This window comes from Sapajus apella, unplaced genomic scaffold, assembly GCF_009761245.1.
Source record: "Sapajus apella isolate SASKATOON/1434 unplaced genomic scaffold, GSC_monkey_1.0 scaffold2, whole genome shotgun sequence".
Lineage (NCBI taxonomy): Eukaryota > Metazoa > Chordata > Mammalia > Primates > Cebidae > Sapajus > Sapajus apella.
Genome location: NW_022436942.1, coordinates 53,341,630 through 53,362,000, shown reverse-complemented (window position 1 = coordinate 53,362,000; position 20,371 = coordinate 53,341,630). Strand labels below are relative to the sequence as shown.

The 20,371-nt window shown below is 43.2% G+C and overlaps 1 protein-coding gene and 1 long non-coding RNA gene across 4 annotated transcripts in view; both read left to right on the top strand.

Moving 5' to 3' along the window:
• TMCC3 (transmembrane and coiled-coil domain family 3) overlaps window positions 1-20,371 on the top strand; it is a 373,454-nt gene that overhangs the window by 94,091 nt on the left and 258,992 nt on the right. The gene's annotated exons all lie outside the window — the stretch shown is intronic.
• LOC116564804 lies at window positions 15,430-17,847 on the top strand. The gene is made up of 2 exons (XR_004275106.1): window positions 15,430-17,144; window positions 17,453-17,847. It is a non-coding gene; the product is annotated as an uncharacterized LOC116564804 (long non-coding RNA).

The following is a 20,371-nucleotide window of genomic DNA, read 5'->3' as shown; positions in this document are numbered from 1 at the left end:
CCTCTGGGGCCAGACTGTGGGTGTGGATCCCAGCTCTCCTACTTTTTTAGGTGTGGGACCTCGGGCAGCTCCCTTACCCATCCCCTTGTGTCTCAGTTTCTGCATTTGTAAGACATGGGGGTGATAAAAGAACCGGCCCCTCAGGCAGTGGTGAAAAACAAGAGATGATACCCGTAAAGACTTAGGGTAGTGCTTGGCACATCGTAAGACTCACTGAGTGGTGGTGAGGACGTTGGTTATTGAGGCAGAGGAAAGTATTCCACAGTGAGAGCTTTTTAAAAATTCCAACTGGGCCGGTTGCAGTGGCTCATGCCTGTAATCCCAGCACTTTGGGAGGCCAAGGTGGGCAGATCATGAGGTCAGGAGTTTGAGACTAGCCTGGCCAACGTGGTGAAACCCCATCTATAATAAAAATACAAAAATTAGCCAGGCGTGGTGGCAGGCGCCCTGTAATCCTGGTACTTGGGAGGCTGAGGCAGGAGAATCACTTGAAACCAGAAGGCAGAGTTTGCTCTCAGCCAAGATTGTGCCACTGCACTCCAGCCTGGGCAAAAGAGCAAAACTCTGTCTCTGGGGGGAAAAAATCCAGCTGCTTGGCAAGGGCCAGGAGCTGATGGCCTTGAATCAGTCACAGAAGCCTGATGGGTGTGATGGTGTCTCTCCTGACTCCACAGAGGGTCCATCTGCAGTTCCCCCACAGGTATGTGTCTAAGAACGCGGCCAGTCTGGAGGCGGGCTTAAGGCCAGACCTTACTCTGTAATGATGAATAGCAATTCTCCTTGACTAAGAGATGAGCTTAAGATGCCAAGGGGTTTTGTTATTAAAAGTAAATAGCACACGCTCTATTCTTCCTCCAAGAATCCAGAATAAATTGATTTCCTAGGCAGGGTTTGTGACTACGTACTAAGTCTCTCACACTGTTCTCTGAAAGGTCTCAGTTAAGCCCCTGAGAGGCATGAATAGTTGATGAAGGTTTTATATTTGGACCCATAATAAAACTGGGCTTGGCAACTTTTAGAAAAGTGCTTCAGTTATTAAATGGGTAAGGTTGTGTGGGCTGCCAAGGTATTCAGGAGCATCAAAGAGTATTTCCCTGATGGAATGCTATAGGACTAGATCTCGAAAGGGGATTTTAGCCTATTTCTCACTGCAGGATTCTGACCAAGCTTGGGCAGTATCTCCGTGCTGGAAAATGGGTATGACGGACCACAGTGGTCATCTGGCCTACTGACATTTGGCCATGTAATATGGGAATTGACGATTATTCTTTCAGCAGAGTGTTTCAGGTACCTTCTTATGTACCTTCTAAAGCACATTGGGCTTCCTCTTTTTAAAGGCCAGAGAACTGTACTTCTGGAGACAACCACAGCCTTGCTGGTGATGAGCTTACATTGCTCTGTGGTTTGAGACGTGAGGCTTCATTAGGAGATAAAAGCTATGTGGGGATGATTTTCCCACCCTTTGCTCCGGAGAGGGTCCTTACCAACCTTTACACCTCTCCTGGGGTCCCTTTCCCTAGAATTCCTAGGAGTCCTCCAGTGGCACCCCTGTACCTAATTGCTGGGATTGGGAAAATCTGCTGCTGAATAGGGTAAAACTGCTCTGCACAAAAAACACGGTTCAGAAAGATGGAATTAAGGAGCCATGGGAAGCCGCTGCCATGGCTCCTTCCCCAGATTAAAGCCTCTGACACACATGTGGTATTCAGGGAAACAGCAGCTCTCTGTGCTTCTTCATGCCTGATCTGAGTGATGGGGGCCCTCCCCTTTCCCCGGAGAGTGAAGGGATGGGAAGTTAGGGAAGTTGAGGGAGGGAGAGGAGGCGCAGTGATTTACCATTTGCTTTCTGCACAGTGTACAAGATAAAACCATACACTGAGATGCAGAAAATGAACATATGTTCTCTAATTTTACTCCTAATGGAGTCTAACTTCATGTCTCAGTCCCTGTCATGCATTAATGATAGTTGATATTCATTGAGCTCTATGTTGCCATTAAACTTTCACAGCCCTGTAAGAAAGTACTAGTACCCCTATGTTTACCAAAAGGAACCCATACCTGAGAAAGGTGGGTTTTCCCAAGGTGGCGCAGCTGGTTATAGATGGGGCGAGGGCTTAGCCAGGCCCCACTGCTGCGCTCTCCACTCAGCGGCGACGCTGGGCCGGCTCTGGGCTTTGCTGCCCATCTTTTTCTCCACAGTGCAAACGCTGGCTTCAATATGTTAAGACCATTTCATGGTTTGTATTTTGCATTGGTAAGGTCATGTAAATTGATTTTTTTTGACATTTAGCTTTCTGTGCATGGAAGTTCATTTTGTCTAGTTTCTCTATGCTCTGAAAAGGAAAAGCCTTCCTCTTTTGAGCAGAGCACACAATGTTCAAAAGTCTGGGACATGCCAAGGAGAGCCCTGAAGGAGAATTTCTGGTGGAAGCAGCTTACCTAGGAGACGTACTCTTCCTTTTCTCCCCTCTGCGCTCCCTCCCATTGATCCCTGCAACCACCCTCCTCCTCTGGTCCCCCAGAGATTCTAGTTCCCACCTGCTTTTGCAGCCCCAAACCCTTTCTGAAGGCGTATCTAGTAAGTAAATTGACATTTTCAAAAGAACTTTTGCTCAAAGGTAGGGAAAGCAACAAAAAGAATTAATAACCAAAAACGTATTTTTAAACTTCATGTTTCTTTTCCTACAACTATGAATTTTACTCAGCCACCAGCCTCTTCTCCTAAAAGTATTACACCGTGGCTGGGTGTGGTAGCTCACACCTGTGATGTCAGAACCTTGGGAAGCTGAGGCAGGAGGAGCACTTGAGGCCAGAAGTTTGACACCACTCTGGGCAACATAGTGAGACCTCATCTTTAAAAACAACAACAACTTAGCTGGGTGTGGTGGCACATACCTGTAGTCCTAGCTACTTGGAAGGCTGGGGCAGGAAGATCACTGGAGCTCAGGAGCCCAAAGCCACAGTGAGCTGGGAATGCCCTCCTGCACTCCAGCCTGGGTAATAGAGTCAGACCCTGTCTAAAAATAAAACAGTTGACTTATGCGCTTGATAGATGAGCAGCCTCCTTTGCCTGGCTTATAGATACTACCTTATTTTTTCAACACTCAAGAGCTAGTTTATTTGCTACCCACTTCTTTTTGAAACACAAACATTTTTCTTTAGATAGGATCCGCCCACTCAATTCTAGTTTCCTGTCTGAGCTATAGTGATGGTTTTACCACATGACCATAAATTCTCCACCATTTAAAAGGCGGAGCCTAATTCTTTTCCCCTTGACATGGGCTGTACTTGAAGACTCATTTCTAATTAATAGAAAGTTAAAGAAGTGATATTGTTTGACTTTGGAGACTAGATTGTAAATGGCATGTGGCTTCTATTTTGCCCTCTCTTAGAGTACTGGCTCTTGGGGAAGCCACCTGCTCTATGGCTTCACACTCAACCCTATGGAGAGGCCCACATGGCAAGGAAACCGAGCTTTCTGCCAACAGCTCTGTGAGTGGGGCATCTTGGAAGTAGACTGTGCAGCCCCAGTCAAGCCTTCAGTTGAACACAGCCCTGGTTGGCATCTGAACTGCAAATCTGAGTGATCCTCAGCCACATCAACCCACCTAAACTGTCCCTGAATTCTTGACCCACAGAAACTTTGAGATAAAGGATGTTTGTTGTTTTAGACCACTAATTTTTGAAGGTAATTTGTTACATAGCAACAGATACTTAATGGAAGATGTGCACCTATTTTTCAAGTGACATTTGGGACAATGACTGTTATATGCTAGTTTTCAACTCTACCTCCAGATGTTCTTCTCTTGTTTAGGATCTTATGAGCTGGGTAAGCTAAACTCTTAAAGTCTCCGTTTCTTCCTCTGTAAAATGAAGATAATAGATTCCACCTCAATTAGTTTGTTGTTGTTTTTGAGACAGGATCTCACCCTGTCTCCCAGGCTGGAGTGCAGTGACACAATCTCTGCTCACTGAACCCTCTGCCTCCCAGGTTCAAGCAATCCTCTCGCGTCAGCCTCCCAAGTAGCTGGGACTACAGGTGTGCACCACCATGCCTGTCTAATTTTTGTATTTTTGGTAGAGATGGAGTTTCACCATGTTGGCCAGGCTGGTCTCAAACTCCTGACCTCAGGTGATCTGCCTTCCTCGGCCTCCCAAAGTGCTGTGATCAATGAGTTGTTATTAGTACTGGATTCATAGTAGGGCACTCAGTAAATGTAACTGTTCGTATTATTAATATATTTTCGACTAGCATAGTTCTCATTGCATCCCACTTTTTCTGAATTCCTTCTTTTCTCACTTCCTTGAGAAGGCTGGTAAAAAACTTCTGTGAGCCAGTGGGCATAGGCCTCTCTTAGCTGTTGCGATAGAGTGCTTGTGGATCTCCCCAGTTGACAGTAAGCTTGATGAGACTGCGGAGGAACATACTGTTTTTGTTTGCATAGTGCCTAACATCAAGTAAATGAATGAATGAGTTATATAGCTGCTTCTGCTGTATTTGCACATAAGCTCTTATTGGCATTTAGTGTCATTAAAGTGGTTGCCTTATCTACAGCCGAAGAAGGTATGCATTAAAAAACAAAAATGCATTGGAGAGTCTGTTTTTCATTTTGTTCTCTGTCTTTCCAGCCCAGAAAATCTATGATTTTACTGTCAATTTGTATAGGCAGATAATAGTTCCTACTTCCATATACATATATTTTTTACTATATAGGGCCCACTTTAGTGTCCAAAGGCCATTTCAGGGGAAATTGCTGTCAGAACCTCTTCACAATAGCTGGAATCTAAGTTGATTGTTCAAGGCATTTTAATTTTAAAATTAGAATAAACATTATTTATTGAATACAAATTCTCAGATGGAGGGTATTAAACATTTTTCTCTAGTGTTGGAAGGCAGCATAGAACAGGCAAAGGGAGTGGAGTTGTTTCTGACTTCAGACCAAATCCAGATCCCAGAATTTACAAGCTGTATAGATGCCCGGCTGTGGCCCAGCTGTTTCTTCCCTGAGTATCCATTTGCTCTACTCCACGCGATGACAATGAAGAACATCAGAGAATACGCCTCATGCTGCTATCTCCCCACCCAGGCTTCCATGCATCTTTTCATCCTCCATTCCCTTTCTTTGGTGTCTGTGTATTCACCAGATGTTTAATAGGTATTTACCATATGTCAAGCAGTGCTGGGCACAGGGCTGTACCAACAAATAAGACCTGGTCCTATTCCCGGGGGGCTCCCTGAGGCTTGGCAAGCTGGGATCTGCACATGGGGTGAGTGGGTAGTAGGAAGCTCTCTAGCATGGCATTATTGGGTTAAATTTCTTTTAGCACAAATTCTGGGTCAGATTCAGCCCCTGGTGATTGTCTCTTTGCAGTCGGTAGGCTTGGATGCTGTGGAGCAGACCAGTGTGGGGTTTACTCTTGGTTTTGCTTTGCTAAGGGAAATATAGGACTTATTATTCTGCAGTTAAATCATTAATTAGTGATACTTGCAGCAGTAAACATCATGTCAGCTGAAATTAGTAATTCTGCTAACTCTTCTGCTGAAGCTAAATGGGAGGGAGAGCCGGATCTGGTGGGATGTGCGCCCGATGCTCCCAAACTAAAGGCAAACGGATACTCAGCAGGGTTTAGCAGGGAGGGAGGACTGTGGTCAGGTGCACATGTAAACTGAGCAGGAGAGCTCTTGAAACAGGAAAATGACAACTTGTTCATGTAGCTCAGTGTTTTTCCTGGTAATCCTTGACAAAATTCATCCAGTTCATCTATCCATCCACTCCTGATATGAGTGCCTGCTACGTATCAGGAGTAATTACAGAAGTAAAAGAAAGTACTCACAAGAAATCTGTGATCTACTTAAAAAGATAGATGATTAACAGTCACAACATGGTATTATAGATGTTTTAAAAATATTAGCATCCATTTGGTAAAGAGAAAAGGAGATGGACATTTTTAAACACTGATGCGGGAGTATTAATCGATGTACTTGTTCTAGAGAGCAGTTTAGCAATACTTACAAATGCTCTAATTTGTATTTCAATTTGTCAGGCAATTCCACTTATGGAATCTGTCTGGAGAAAATAATAATGGAAATGTATGTAAACATGCAAGGATGTTTATTGTTATTTTTTATGGTAGCCAAGAAGAAAAGGAAACAAATATCATGTCCCACAATGTGGCATTAGTGACAGCCTTGTGTAGTTGTGCAGTGGAACGCAATGCAGCCTTGAAACGATACATTTGAGAAGAGTTAAGTGACCTCTGAGATGTTAATGCCACATTGTTAGATGAAAAGAGCAGATCACAAATCAAGAAGAATAGCATGACTCCAATTTTGTATGATTTATGCATAAACACACTGTCAACAGTGGCTATTTCTAGGCTATTTGAATCTGCACGTTTGTGTTTGTTGTGGATTCCCAAATTTTCTACAGTGAACACATATTGCCTTTGTTGTTATAAAAGACCATTGACAATAGAACGTCATAAAAGTGCAGTTTGGTTAAAGGCCTCGGCCAAGTGCCTGAGAGCCAAAGAGTGGAGCTCAGCTGAAACTTAGGCTGTTCTTTCTCTCATGGTGGTGTGTGTGCATTATTTCATTCAACAGATACCTGTTGTGTTTGCAGGCATGTGTTACTCCACGCATCACACAACCATGGAGCACTTACCATCGCCAGAATCTGTGTGAGGGCTGTAGGTACAGAAGCCGCGGCTCCACAGACAAGGAGCTGATTGTCATGGAGTGTCTATTCTTTTTTTTTTTTTTTTTGAGACAAAGTTTCACTCTTGCGCCCAGGCTGGAGTGCAATGGCATGATCTCTGCTCACCGCAACCTCCATTTCCCAGGTTCAAGCGATTCTCCTGCCTCAGCCTCCTGAGTAGCTGGGACCACAGGCACCCACCACCACCACGCCCAGCTAATTTTGTATTTTTAGTAGAGATGGGGGTTTTCTCCATGTTGGTCAGACTGATCTTGAACTCCCAACCTCAGGTGATCTGCCCACCTTGGCCTCCCAAAGTGCTGGAATTAGAGGTGTGAACCACCGCACCCAGCTGGTGGAGGGTCTGTTCTGTTGGAAAGAAAGATAAGCAGAAAACAAGAAAATTGTAGATAGTGTCAAATGTTACAAGGAACATAAGCCAGGGTATTTTAAAAGCGAGTGGCAGGGCAGTCAGGGATGATCTGTGAGGAGTTCACAGCCATGGAAAAACCAGGCAGAAAAAAAACAGAAGAAAATGCCCTAAAGTAGGAACAATCTTGGGTTTTGAAGGAGAAAGAAGAGCAGCCCATGTGTCTAGAGCCTGGGGGAGTGAGGCTCCTGCCTGTGTCTCTAACCTGATCGTGTGTCTTGCTCCTCCATGCTACCTGCAGCCCCCGTATAGTGTCATTGTCAGGATTAACTGAGATGATACACAGTGCCCGACAGATTATACCAGCCTGAAACATTTTTGTGAGGTAAGCAGGAAAAGTGGAGCACAAACGGGTTATTTGACTGTATCAGGGATTTATTATCAATTTTTTAGGCGTTATGACATTTGAATATTTATGTTAAAGGTCCCTGTCTTTTAGAGATACATATTAAAGTACTCATGGATGAAATGGCATAATGTTTAATGTTTGGGATTGACTTCAAAATTACCCATGGGGAGGGAGGCAGTGGCTGGGGGGTAACCCTAAGTTAATGATTAATAAAGCTGCATTCTGGTTACATGGAATCCATTTTAATATTCTCTCTTTTGTATGTTTGAAATTTTTATGATAAGAAGTTTGAAATTCACACACCAATGAAAGTTTGGTGGAAGACGAGCCCACAGTAAATATCTCTTAAGTCTTCTCACTTCTGGCGATGCAAACCCATGCACAGACTCCCCCTTTTCTGTGATGTTCACTATTCTGCCTTCTTCGGATGTTAGCTCGCTTGCAGAGGCTGTTTTGAGGCATGTGTCAATGCATGGGCCCATCTGTCATTAAGGAGTGGCCGAGTGTTTTGCTGTAACAGCAGCAAAGGATGTTATATTTAATGCCTTTTTTTTTTTTTTTTTTGAGATGGAGTCTTGCTCTGTTGCCAGGCTGGAGTGCAGTGGTGCGATCTCAGCTCACTGCGACCTCTGCCTCTTGGGTTCAAGCGATTCCACTGCCTCAGCCTCCTGAGTAACTGAGATTACAGCTGTGTGCCTCCACTCCCAGCTAATTTTTTGGATTTTGGTAGACAGGGGGTTTCATCATGTTGGCCAGGATCGTCTCGATCTCCTGACCTCGTGATCCACCCACCTCAGCCTCCCAAAGTGCTGAGATTACAGGCGTGAGCCACCGCGCCCTGCCCACTTCATGACATATAAACTATTCTTTGTACATTCTAAGATAACGTCTTCTCTGGAGAATAAGCTCACTGGATAGCACAGTTTGCTTTTAAATTGGATCCAAGGCTTTTCAAAACGTTAGATTAGACTCTTAGCTAAACCATCTTTCAGGAAAGGCAAAGGGCACGTATAGGGAAACAAAGGCAGAGAAACATGAACGATCTGTTTTCTTTCAGGCTTCTCGATAACAAGCTCCATGGCTTTGGATGTGTCATTTAGCTTCTCTGAGCTTCAGTTTCCACATGTAAGGAAAACGAGAATTGGACTAATTTCTCTGGGCCTTTCCAATTCTAAAAATCTCCTGTTTAATAACTTTCTTACTCAATATATTCATATTCACTGGAGAAAATCAGGAACCTGTGGAAAAGGCAAATAAAAATCACCTTCGCTTTACCACCCAGAAGATCACTATTTTTCAGTGCCCATATATGTTATTCTTTTTAAGAATCAAATGCATGCAACATATTTTGTTGAACAACTAATCTGTAGGTTGCATCAACCACTGAAGGAACGTAAAGATGAGCAGATGTGGTCTCTGCCCTCAGGAGTTGGTAATTTCATGGCCAGCCCCGTTTCCTGCTGCTTTACATAAGGGGCACTCCCCGTGAGAGAGAAGCCTTGCATCCGGCACTACACTCTGCTGAGTTTTAATCCTGTTTGCAAGGTTATTTCACTCATATGTGAAAACTTTTTCTGAATATTATTTCTTCCGATTATGTGCAGAGGTAGAGCTCTTACAGGCAGGCTAATGAGAAAGGATAGAATTTTCCAAGAAAAGCAACAGACGCTCTTAAAGCAGACTTTATTATATTCAGTTTTTTTGGCTGCCTACCTCCAACATATCAGCACCGATGTGGAGAAGCAGCTTAGCTGCTTTGAATTTCACCTGCTGCCCTTGGGTCACACATGGCCTCCTAATGGGCAATGCTGCAGTCACAGAGCTGGAAAGCTGGCAGAGGAGGAGGCGGCTTTAGATGTAACGGGGAATCCGGAAGCCAGCCCTCCTTCCCTGGGACAATCCACTTTGCAATAGGAGGCAGCAAGAAAACCTAGAAATCTGGCAAAATGGTGAAAGAGCACTGAAGGAGGGAAGGGTGAGGATGTGGAGAGACTGACTTATTTGGCTGAACTGTGCTTATATTTGGATGAAATGTGCATTCAGCATGTCAGAGCTGCTATGTTATTCACGAAGCTCTTATTTGTCTTTTTCCATGCCAGTTTCAAAGAGGAGGTGGGTGATCTGAGCCTGGCAGAGTGCCCTGCTTACACAGCAGCACCCCAGCATCCTGCCCTCATTTCGAGGGAATCTGGGTCCATAGCCACAGCAGTGAAGAGCGGGGATTTTGTATTATTCTCACCTTCCCTGAATGTAGCATTCCTGTACCCCCTCCAAGCAAATGGAAGGTCCGTTCAAACAGCAAATATTGTATTTAATTTTTCTATCACAAACTTTGGGCATGTCTTTGAGTTTAGCCTAGATGAGTGTTCACCACCATTCCATTATTTGGAAAAAGTTCCTTAGTGCCCCTCCCTTCCCCCTACGAATGGAATTTGCCTTCCAAGGTGCAGGAAAGAGACATGAAAGAAGAAATAAATATTTCTGATGGCATGCATTTGAGAATTTCCTACTTCTCAAGGAATTCAGGCCTGACCATAACTTTTTGGGTGTTTTCCAAAAAGGCAGTTAGAAACAAAGAATAAAAAAAAACCAACAACAAACAACCAAGGCTGAAAATAAATTTTGGATTATATGTGGAGAAGGAAATTGAAGTCCCGTAACAGAAATGGACATTGGAAAATCTGCCTTCCTGTTTTGTTTTGTTTTTTTGTGACAGACTTTCGCTCTTGTTGCCCAGGCTTTAATGCAATAGCGTGATCTCAGCTCACTGCAACCTCTGCCTCCCAGGTTCAAGCAATTCTCCTGCCTCAGCCTCCGAAGTATCTAAGATTATAGGCGCCCACCACCGCACACAGCTAATTCTATGTTTTTAGTAGAGATGGGGTTTCACCATGTTGGCCAGGCTGGTCATGAACTGTGACCTCAGGTGATCCACCGGCCTCGGCCTCCCAAACTGCTAGGATTACAGGCATGAGCCGCCGTGCCCAGCCACTCTTCCTCTTAAGAGGTACACAGACAGCAGGGAGCCTGGGAACTTTGGTGGTGTTCACCCTGGAAGGGAAGGTTCTGGAATAACACTTGGCCATCTCCAGATACTTGGAGGCTGTCACGTGGAAGAGGAATTACACTTTCTCTACACATAATGCAAAGATGTTGAACTGATTTGTTAGTGTGCAAAAACAACAGAGAGATAGATTTTTCTTTAGTATAGGAAACATTTCTAGGGAGATATACAAAGATGGAAGACCATCTTTGCAGAGAGATCTAGAAAGTTTCTGGTCACTTTAGGCAAAGGTTAGGAGACTGCTTTCCCCCACACCTATTCCACTCTCTCTTGCGTGCTGCCCGCTCACCACATGTCTTTCAGTTCCCCAAAGGAACCAGACCTTTTCTGCATCGTTACCTCTGTGTGGAGCTTACCCCACCCACCCTCTCAACATGCTGGAGCTTGTTTTCCTTTAAGCCTCAGTTTGTTACAATCTCCTATCTATACGTCTTTCCTGGCCCCTTACCTAAAGACAGCCCTACTGTGAAACCATGCCATAACATCTTGTATTTTTCCTTTACAAAACTTACCAAATTGGGCCAGCCATGGTGGCTCATGCCTGTAATCCCAGCATTTTGGGAGGCCAATGCAGGCAGATGACTTGAGGTCATGTGTTCAAAACCAGCCTGGCCAACATGATGAAACCCTGTCTCTACTAAAAATACAAAGAATTAGCTGGGGGTGATGGCACACATCTATAGCACCAGCTACTCAGGGGGTTGAGGCAGGAGAATCCCTTGGACCTGGGTGGTGGAGGTTGCAGCGAGCCAAGATTGTGCCACTGCACTCCAGCCTGGGCAGCACAGTGAGACTCCATCTCAAAACCAACCAACCAAGCAACCATTTACCAAATTGATGCATATAGACACGCATATCACATGTATATCATATATATGCACACAACATGTATACATATATGTAAAACACAAATATATACAAATATAATTTATGCAACCACTTGTTTAATGTTTGTTTCACCACTGGAAGGTTTGCAAGAAGTACCATGCCTGTTTTGTTCATTCCTTCTTCTGTTGTGTACAGTGGTTGGAATGTAGTAGTTGCTCAATAAATGTGTCCAATGGCTGGATGAATTAGCAATATTCATGCATCAAAGTATCACGATTCGTGTTACTCTAAGAGTGGGATACGAACCACTGGAGATGACTTTAGATGGGCCCTGAGTCTAGCACTAGATAATACTGTATTACCTGGGGTGAAAGTACTTTTATTTTCAATTCACTTTCAATCCCTCTGATATTGTTAAAATGAAAAGTATGGTTTGATGACAGTCTTTAATCACTGCTGTCCACTTGCCAGCCTCCCTGGTCTACACAGAGAGGTCAGGCCTCAGCCAGCAACACTCTCTAACTGGACTTCAATAACACGTTTTGTTTCTATTGCATTTACTCTTAGGTTACCTTTTATTTGTGACATATGATATTGATTTTTCTTTTATGGAAATGATGCAAAGTCTTCTTTTAAAATAAAACTGTATAAGTCAAAATGTGAGTATATTTAATGAGAAATACTTAAGAAATAATAGTACAGTTATGATATAATGGTGGTTCTTGAATTACTGAAATTTTGGGTTTTGAAGTGTTTGAAGTTTTCGGACTACCTAAAGGGTCACTGGAGTCCAAGATGCACTCCCGAGTCCATCCCCAAACTAGTGCAGGACCATGAAAAGTAAAGGCAAAGAAGTGAGCTTCTCCCAACACTAAATTGATTAATTGTTCTGATAGCATGTTCTTTTTTGAGATTAAAGTATCCATTCCCCAAATAGATGATGATTTTTAAAAATTGCCCCCAAATCTGGCTGGGCGCAGTGACTCACGCCTGTAATCCCAGCACTTTGGGAGGCTGAGGCAGGTGGATCGCTTGAGGTCAGGAGTTCCAGGCCATCCTGGCCAACATGATGAAACCCCAACTCTACTAAAAATACAAAAATTACCCGGGTGTGGTGGTGTGTACCTATAATCCCAGCTATTTGGGAGGCTGAGGCATGAGAATCTCTTGAACCTGAGAGGTGGAGGTTGCAGTGAGCCGAAATCGCACCACTGCATTCCAGCATGGGCAACAGAACAAGACTGTATTTCAAAGAAGGAAAGAAAGCTCCTAAATGTAGTGTTGGCAGCTCCATGCTGTTCCCTCTGTTTTCGTTATTTAGCCATATGGTGTGGGCGGGGTAATTTTACCTGCCTTAGAATCCAAAAGTCTGGGGCCCGCTGCTATTAGAGGACCTTTATGGTCCTTTCCAGCACAGGGAGTGGATTAATAGTTGCCAGTAAAACTTGTTTGTCTCCTGTGTGAATAATATGAGAGCAGATGGTCCCACTCTTGTGCATGCACACGTGTATGTGTGTGATGGTCCCCAGTCCAAATGCAGATGTGTCATGCATAAAGTAAAAAGCATTTGTGTGTTGTTTTCCCTTTATTTCAAATAGGGATTACAAGTATCATATTTATAAAAAGAGATTGAAAAAAAATTTCTAGATGTGGTGAGCACTGTATAAGGAGTGTCAAAGGAGAGAGAGACAGGGGAGTAGAGGGAAGTGGTGGGGGGTGTTTCTTCCATTGGAACAGCTTCTTCCATCGGAGACAGGACAGGGATGGTGGCTCCTAGATGGCAGGATGAGCGTTTGGAGGACAGCACCCTCCCTATTTTCTGAGATAGGTGGTCTCAGGGGTTGGGCAAGGAGGAGAACAGGGGTTGGCAGAGGAGAGATGGACAGGTCATTGGTAGAGGGATCCACCAGTCAGGTACTGCTGAGCACAGGGAGGCCCCTGACCCCCAGGCATCAGTCTGGAAAGCAGTTAGCCTGTTGCAGCACAGCTGCTGCCTTTTCTCAATGTTGGTGTCTTTGCTGAGTTTGCTTTGCTTATAGAACCCAAACCTGCAGTTAGGACTCTTAGGTCCCCATTAGAAATTTAGCAGAAATCATAAGACCAGAGAGCTTATGGCCTTACTGATTGTTATCAGTTTTGGCAACTGCCTAATTAGAAACATCCAAAGAACCAGACCTTTAAAATGACTAATACTTGTTATAACCCATGATCAGCCTTTGGCTTCTCATTTGAAGCTGCTGACTGTGGTGACATCATAGTTAGATACTTACTGTGGTTAGTATCATTTATCACCATCCAAGCAAGCTGGTTGTCCATAGTGTACATGTGTGTTTATGCATATCTAAGTCAGTGGCTCCTGTTAATGTTCAAACCTGGGCCATCTAATCAAAGATCAATGCCTTTGACTCATCAGGTACTCAGTGGATGTTTATGGAGCAACTGTCATTTGTCAGGCATCACGGGAGACTGCTATATGACTGGTTTGGCTCCATGTCTACTCATGTATACAACTCACAATTATCAGAGCATCATGTAAGTTAAAGTGCAAGAAGTACAGTAAGAAAGAGATCAATAGCCAGGCGTGGTGGCAGACACCTATAATGCCAGCTACTGGGGAGGCTGGAGCAGGAGAGTCACTTGAACCCAGGAGGTGGAAATTACAGTGAGCAGAGATCATGCCACTGCACTCTAGCCTGGGAGACAGGGTGAAACTTCGTCTCAAAAAAAAAAAAAAGATCAATAAAATACTTGAGAACCAAGAGGAAGAAACATTAAATTCTAGGTGGAGAAATTAAGGAAAGCCTTGTTGAAGATGCCTTTGATTTGGGCTCCAAGAGATGGCATGCATTGTGGGAGAGAGGGTAAGGATACATCAGCTTGAAGTAACAAAAGGATGAACAGAATCGGGAAAATGTTTTGTTTGGGGCATGGTGCCCTATGAAGCAAATCCCTAGATTATCACACAGTTCCTGGAAAATGGCATTGGTAAGGAATGCCTTTACACTTTCCGCGCAGGGAATGCTGCACAATAGTGGCAGAAGACGATACTGATGGGAGTTTGTCAACGCCACAGGGCAGTGGGAGAAAGCCAGGAGGCATTGTAGACAGAAAGCTAAGAGTTCAGATCTAATCTATGTTCATCACTTAATAAATGTCTTTGCCAAAGAGATTGTGGTAGGCCGGGCATGGTGGCTCATGCCTGTAATCCCAGCACTTTTGGAGGCTGAGGTGAGTGGATCACCTGAGGTCAGGAGTTCATGACCTGCCTGGCCAACATGGTGAAACCTCATCCCTACTAAAAATATAAAATTAGCTGGGTGTGGTGGGGGGTGCCTATGATCTTAGTAGACACTTGGGAAGCTGAGGCAGGAGAATTGCTTGAACCCGGGAGGCAGAGTTTACAGTGAGCCGAGATCATGCCATTGCACTCCAGCCTCATGACAGAGCAAAACTCCATCTCAAAAAAAAAGATTACAGTAGATGTCTACTTTTCTTTAAATATTGATATTTGGGAGAAATCTTTAGAACAGACAAACTATTTGACAGATGACCAAATGACTAATATTACATGCAGCAGGGACTATGATTTTTTTTCTCAGACTGAAACCATGGTCAGCAGAGCTATGTTTTGCTTTTGAAAATCAGAACTCTTTCAAGGTAACATGCTTCAATAGGAGTGATCTTCTCCCCTCCCTAAAATCCAGACATTATACTTAGAAGTTAAAAACAACTAGAAACTGAAAAACCTAACTGCAAGCTGCCTGCTCTGCTGTGAAGCGGTCAGCATTCACCTACGGTGCTCTTTCTCCGTTTTTGCCAGCAGGTGGTGACAGTGCTGTCCGTGCAGTTTACTCAAGTCTCTTGTTTATTATTTAAATAATACAAGTACATTTATTTATTTATTTGAGGCAGTCTCTCTCTCTGTCGCTCAGGCTGGAGTGCAGTGCAGGACTTCAGCTCACTGCAGCCTCCACTTCCCAGGTTCAAGCAATTCTCCTGCCTCAGCCTTCCCATCTGGTGGGATTATAGGCACCTGCCACCACGCCTTGCTAATTTTTTGTATTTTTAGTAAAGACAGGGTTTCACCATGTTGGCCAGGCTGTTTTGAACTCCTGACCTCAAGTGATCCACCCACCTTGTACAAATACATATTTATTATAGGAAGAATTAGAAAACCTGTAAGCACAAAGGGAGTTGGGGGCCGGGCGTTGGAATAGTATAATCCCACCATCTATAGATAATCACCGCTGAAGTTCAGGCATACTACAGCCTCTGTGGTAAACTGACCTAGGCTAGTTTAGTGGTTCACAGCTAATAGGTCATTTATGGTTGATAGCAGGAGGCTCCAGTGATTACAGATCTCTACCCCACAACCTCTCTAAGGGTGAAAAAAAAAAGCAAGAGCAGTTCTCAAACCAATCCTGCTACAGGGACAAACAAGCATGAGCAAGCAGGCACACAGCCTGTGCTGTAAACTGCGCTGGGGAGGCCCAAGCTCCTGCCTTTCAGCCACGTGGACAAGCACCTTGTGTGAAAGGCTGTCCTGTGTCACGTGCAGCAGCCGTGTTGCAGCCGTAGCATCGAGCTAACCTCATAAAGTAGCGCAGGCCACAGACTTCTCTGTCGCGTAGGGCTAGAGAGATATAGGCTGCTGAAGTTGCTGAATTCTCACAACCTGGTCATAAGAAGGCAGAGTGGCCTGTACAGCATTTCCAGCTGACCCATATACAGTAAGTCCTCCAACGATGTCATTTCACTCAGTGTCATTTCACTGTCACCTTGATGAGAAACTCTGTTGCTTGTTGGGGCCACTGTGTGGAGGAGCTTCTACATCCTCTGGCGTCTGCAGGGGTTTCCTGCAGGTTCCCCAGTCTCCTCCCGCATCCCAGAGATGTGCATGTTTGGTTAACTGGTGTGTGGTCCCAGCCTGAATGAGTGTGTGTGGGATGGAGGGTGGGGTGTAGGTCTGAGTGCACCCTGCTAGGGGATGCATCCTGTCCAGCATGGGCCCCAACCTTATACCCTGAGCTGCCGGGACAGGCTCTAGCCACCCTTGACCCTGAATAGGAATAACTGGGCAAATAATTATCTTTCTGTGTTTATTAGCCTTACTTAAATGTATGTATAGCTCACATTTATTTCAGTGTTTAATATTATAAATGTTTTGGTTTTTATTTAGAAGTTTTGTGATCTTTTTGTGATCAGAAATAGGCCGTAAGAACTTAAGTCTCGTTGATATCAATTAGCTGTGGTAAAATCAGTTTCACTGAAAGATGCAGTTTCCAAGAACCTGACAGTGACATTGAGCCCTGACTGTACCGTCACACATTGCTTAACAACAGGGATATGTTCTGACAAATGCATCGTTAGTCAGTTTTGTCATTGTGTAAACATCATAGTGTTCTTACATAAACCTAGATGGCACAGCCTGCTACACACCTACACCATAGGCTATAGCTTCTGTTACTAGACTACAAACCGATACAACGTGTTACCATACTGAATACTGCAGGCAGTTGTAACATGGTGGTATTTGTATATTTACATATATCTAAACATAGAAAAGTTACAGTAAAAACACAACATGTTATAAAAGATTGAAAATGGCACACCTGTATAGGGCATGTACCATGAAGGGAGTTTATAGGCCTGGAAGTTGCCCCTGGTGAGGCAGTGAGTGGGAAGTGAATGTGGCTACTCACACGAGTGTAAACTGTAAACACTGCCTACTGAGGCTACACTATATTCATTTCACATTTTTTCTTTAATAATAAGGTGGCTCACGCCTGTAATCCCAGCACTTTGGGAGGCCAAGGCAGGTGGATCACGAGGTCAAGAGATCGAGACCATCCTGGTCAACATGGTGAAACCCCGTCTCTACTAAAAATACAAAAAAATAGCTGGGCATGGTGGCGTATACCTGTAATCCCAGCTACTCAGGAGGCTGAGGCAGGAGAATTGCCTGAACCCAGGAGGTGGAGGTTGCGGTGAGCCGAGATCGCACCATTGCACTCCAGCCTGGGTAACAAGAGCGAAACTCCATCTCAAAAAAAAAAAAAAAAAAAGAAAAAAAAGGAAATAAGTTAACCTTAACATACTGTAACTTTAAAAATAAATTTTAAGAGACTTTTGACAGTTTCATGGTAACACTGAACTTAAAACACAAATATATTGTACTATACAAAAATGGTTTCTTTATATCCTATTCTATAAGCTTTTTTCTATTTTTATTTATATTTTTTACTGTTTCGATTTTTTGTTAAAAACTAAGACACAAACACATACATTAGCCTTGGCCTGCACAGGGTGAGAATCATTAATTTCACTGTCTTCCGCCTTCACCTCTTGTCTCACTGAGAGGTCTTCAGGGGCACTAACACATTTGAAGCTGTCATGTCCTGTGATAACAATGCCTTCTTCTGGAATACCTCCTGGAGGAGCTGCCTGAAGCTGTTTTACAGTTAACTTTTTTTTTTTTCATTAAGTAGAAGGAGTACACTCTAAAATAACAATAAAGATATAGCATAGTAAATACATACACTGGTAACATTGTTGTTTTATTACCAGGTATTATGTATTGTACATAGCTGTATGTGCTACATTTTCTTTCTTTCTTTTTTTTTTGAGACAGAGTTTTGCTCTGTCGCCCAGGCTGGAGTGGAGTGGTGTGATTTCAGCTCACTGCAACCTCCGCCTCCCAGATTCAAGCGATTCTCCTGCCTCAGCCTCCCAAGTAGCTGAGACTACAGGTGCGTGCCACCATGCTGGGTAATTTTTTTGTATTTTTAGTAGAGATGGAGTTTCATCGTGTTAGCCAGGATGGTCTCGATCTCCTGACCTTGTGATCCACCCACCTCAGCCTCCCAAAGTGCTGGGATTGTAGGCTTGAGCCTCTGCGCCTGGCCATGTGCTACACTTTCACACAAATAGCAGAATAGTAGGTTTGTTTACACGGGCAACACCACAAACACATGAGTAATGTATTATGCTGCAACATGATGATGGCTGTGAAGTCACTAGGGGAGGAGTTTTCAGCTCCATTATAATCTTATGGGGCCATCATTGTCTATGCAGTCCATTGACTAAAACATTGTTAAGCAGTGCATACTGTATTTTGAATGCCTCTTTTCATCAAAAATCATTTCTTATATCCACTGTGCTTGTTAGCAAACCCTCTAATGTTTGTTAAAGGCAGTTGAAGCCTTATAATAACCACCTCTGGAATACCAGTTTTTTGTTAAAGTCTTTCAAGTACTAAGCAACTGCCCCTAGAGTATAAATTAAGACTCAGCACACCTATATACCATACTGTTTGTGCTGGAGTATTTTAAAGAGAATTCGAGACACTTTTTCAATTTATATGTGTGTGTGGGTGTGCATAAATTGCTTCACACATTTTCATTTATGTTCATTGTGTATGTATGTATTGCTTAACAAAAGTGACATCACATGCCATATAGTATTTAGTTTCATAACCTACCATTTTCTTTAATAACATAAATATATTTCCAAATCAAAATAACTGTGTTATCAGTTTTAATGACTGCATGTGATTCCATTTTGTAACGTAAGTTACTCACAACTCACTATGAATGGACATTTGCAGTTTATTAGTAGAGGCATCACTAGGAAGATTATCTTGTGTTTCTTTGTATCCTTGTTCATTAGGACATATTCCTAGAAGCAGAATTGCTGAATCATAAGGTCTGCTCATTAGACAAATGTTTTAAACAAGATTTCAAGTTCCTTTGAAAGAATGTTGCAATCTATACTCCTACCAGCATCTGCTTTCTTAATTACTCTCCTACACTGGGAAGAATTTAAAACTTTTTTGCCCATTTGATAGGTAAAAAATGGTAACTCATGTTATCTTACTAGTGAGGTTAGACTTAAAAAAAAGCTTGCAGTCTATTTGTGTCTGTATTGTTATTTCAAATATTTATAGAGTAGGAAAATTAACCCTCTATACATCTCTCTCCCTATCAGTTGCCAGATGCCTTAAAATTACTTATTTTTTAGATTGGGAAATGTAAAGTCAACTTAAAGCAGTTTAAATCATACCATTTCCTAATAGAAGCTGCAGCTCAAAAGCGGGCTGTGTTTGAACTGTGCCATTTCTGGTCTCCCCCCTCAGCGATCAGAAAGGCATTGGTTTTAGACCCTCCTTTCAGAAGGGATAAATGGTGAGATGCTCAGGTCCTCTGCGTTCAAACCTGCCGAAATAATATTAACACAACACAATAGGAAATCGAGTTTAGAGTTCTTGAGTTAATTTGGTGGATGTAGACAGCCGAAGAAAGAATTTAATCACCTGAGGGATATTTTTGTAGCAGAATTACCTAGTTTCTTGTCTAGAATAGATTAGATTAATGAGGCCAACATGGTGAAAACCCATCTCTACTAAAAATAAAAAAAAAACTGGGTGTGGTGGTGCGCGCCTATAGTCCCAGCTACTCTGGAGGCTGAGGCAGGAGAATCACTTGAACTTGGGAGGCAGAGGTGGCAGTGAGCTGAGATCATGCCACTGCACTCCAGTCTGGTGACAGAGTGAGACTCCGTCTCAAAAAAAAAAAAAAAAGAAAAAAAAAGTTGGGCTCTCTGAATGATTTTTTATTTAGAGCTAGGGCCTAGAATTAAAATATATTGAAAGGGAAGAATGATCGTAAACTCACACAGAAGTCCACGTGTTTTACTAATGGAAAACATTACATCTTTGGGGATCTTTCTGAGAGGAGGATTGGGCTCCAGAAAGGGAATGAAGTGAGATCCACCAAGAGGAAAGAAAACCCAGAAAGGGGGAGCCGGGGTGTAGACGAACAACAATTTAGTCTAAAACTTGCCTTGGATGAAAGGGGCCTTTTCCGAAGTCATTATACAAAAACGATACTTGCACATGCATGTTTATAGCAGCACAATTCAAAATTGCAAAAATGTGAAATCAACCCAAATGCCCACCAATCAATGAGTGGATAAAGAAACTATTATATATATATATATATATA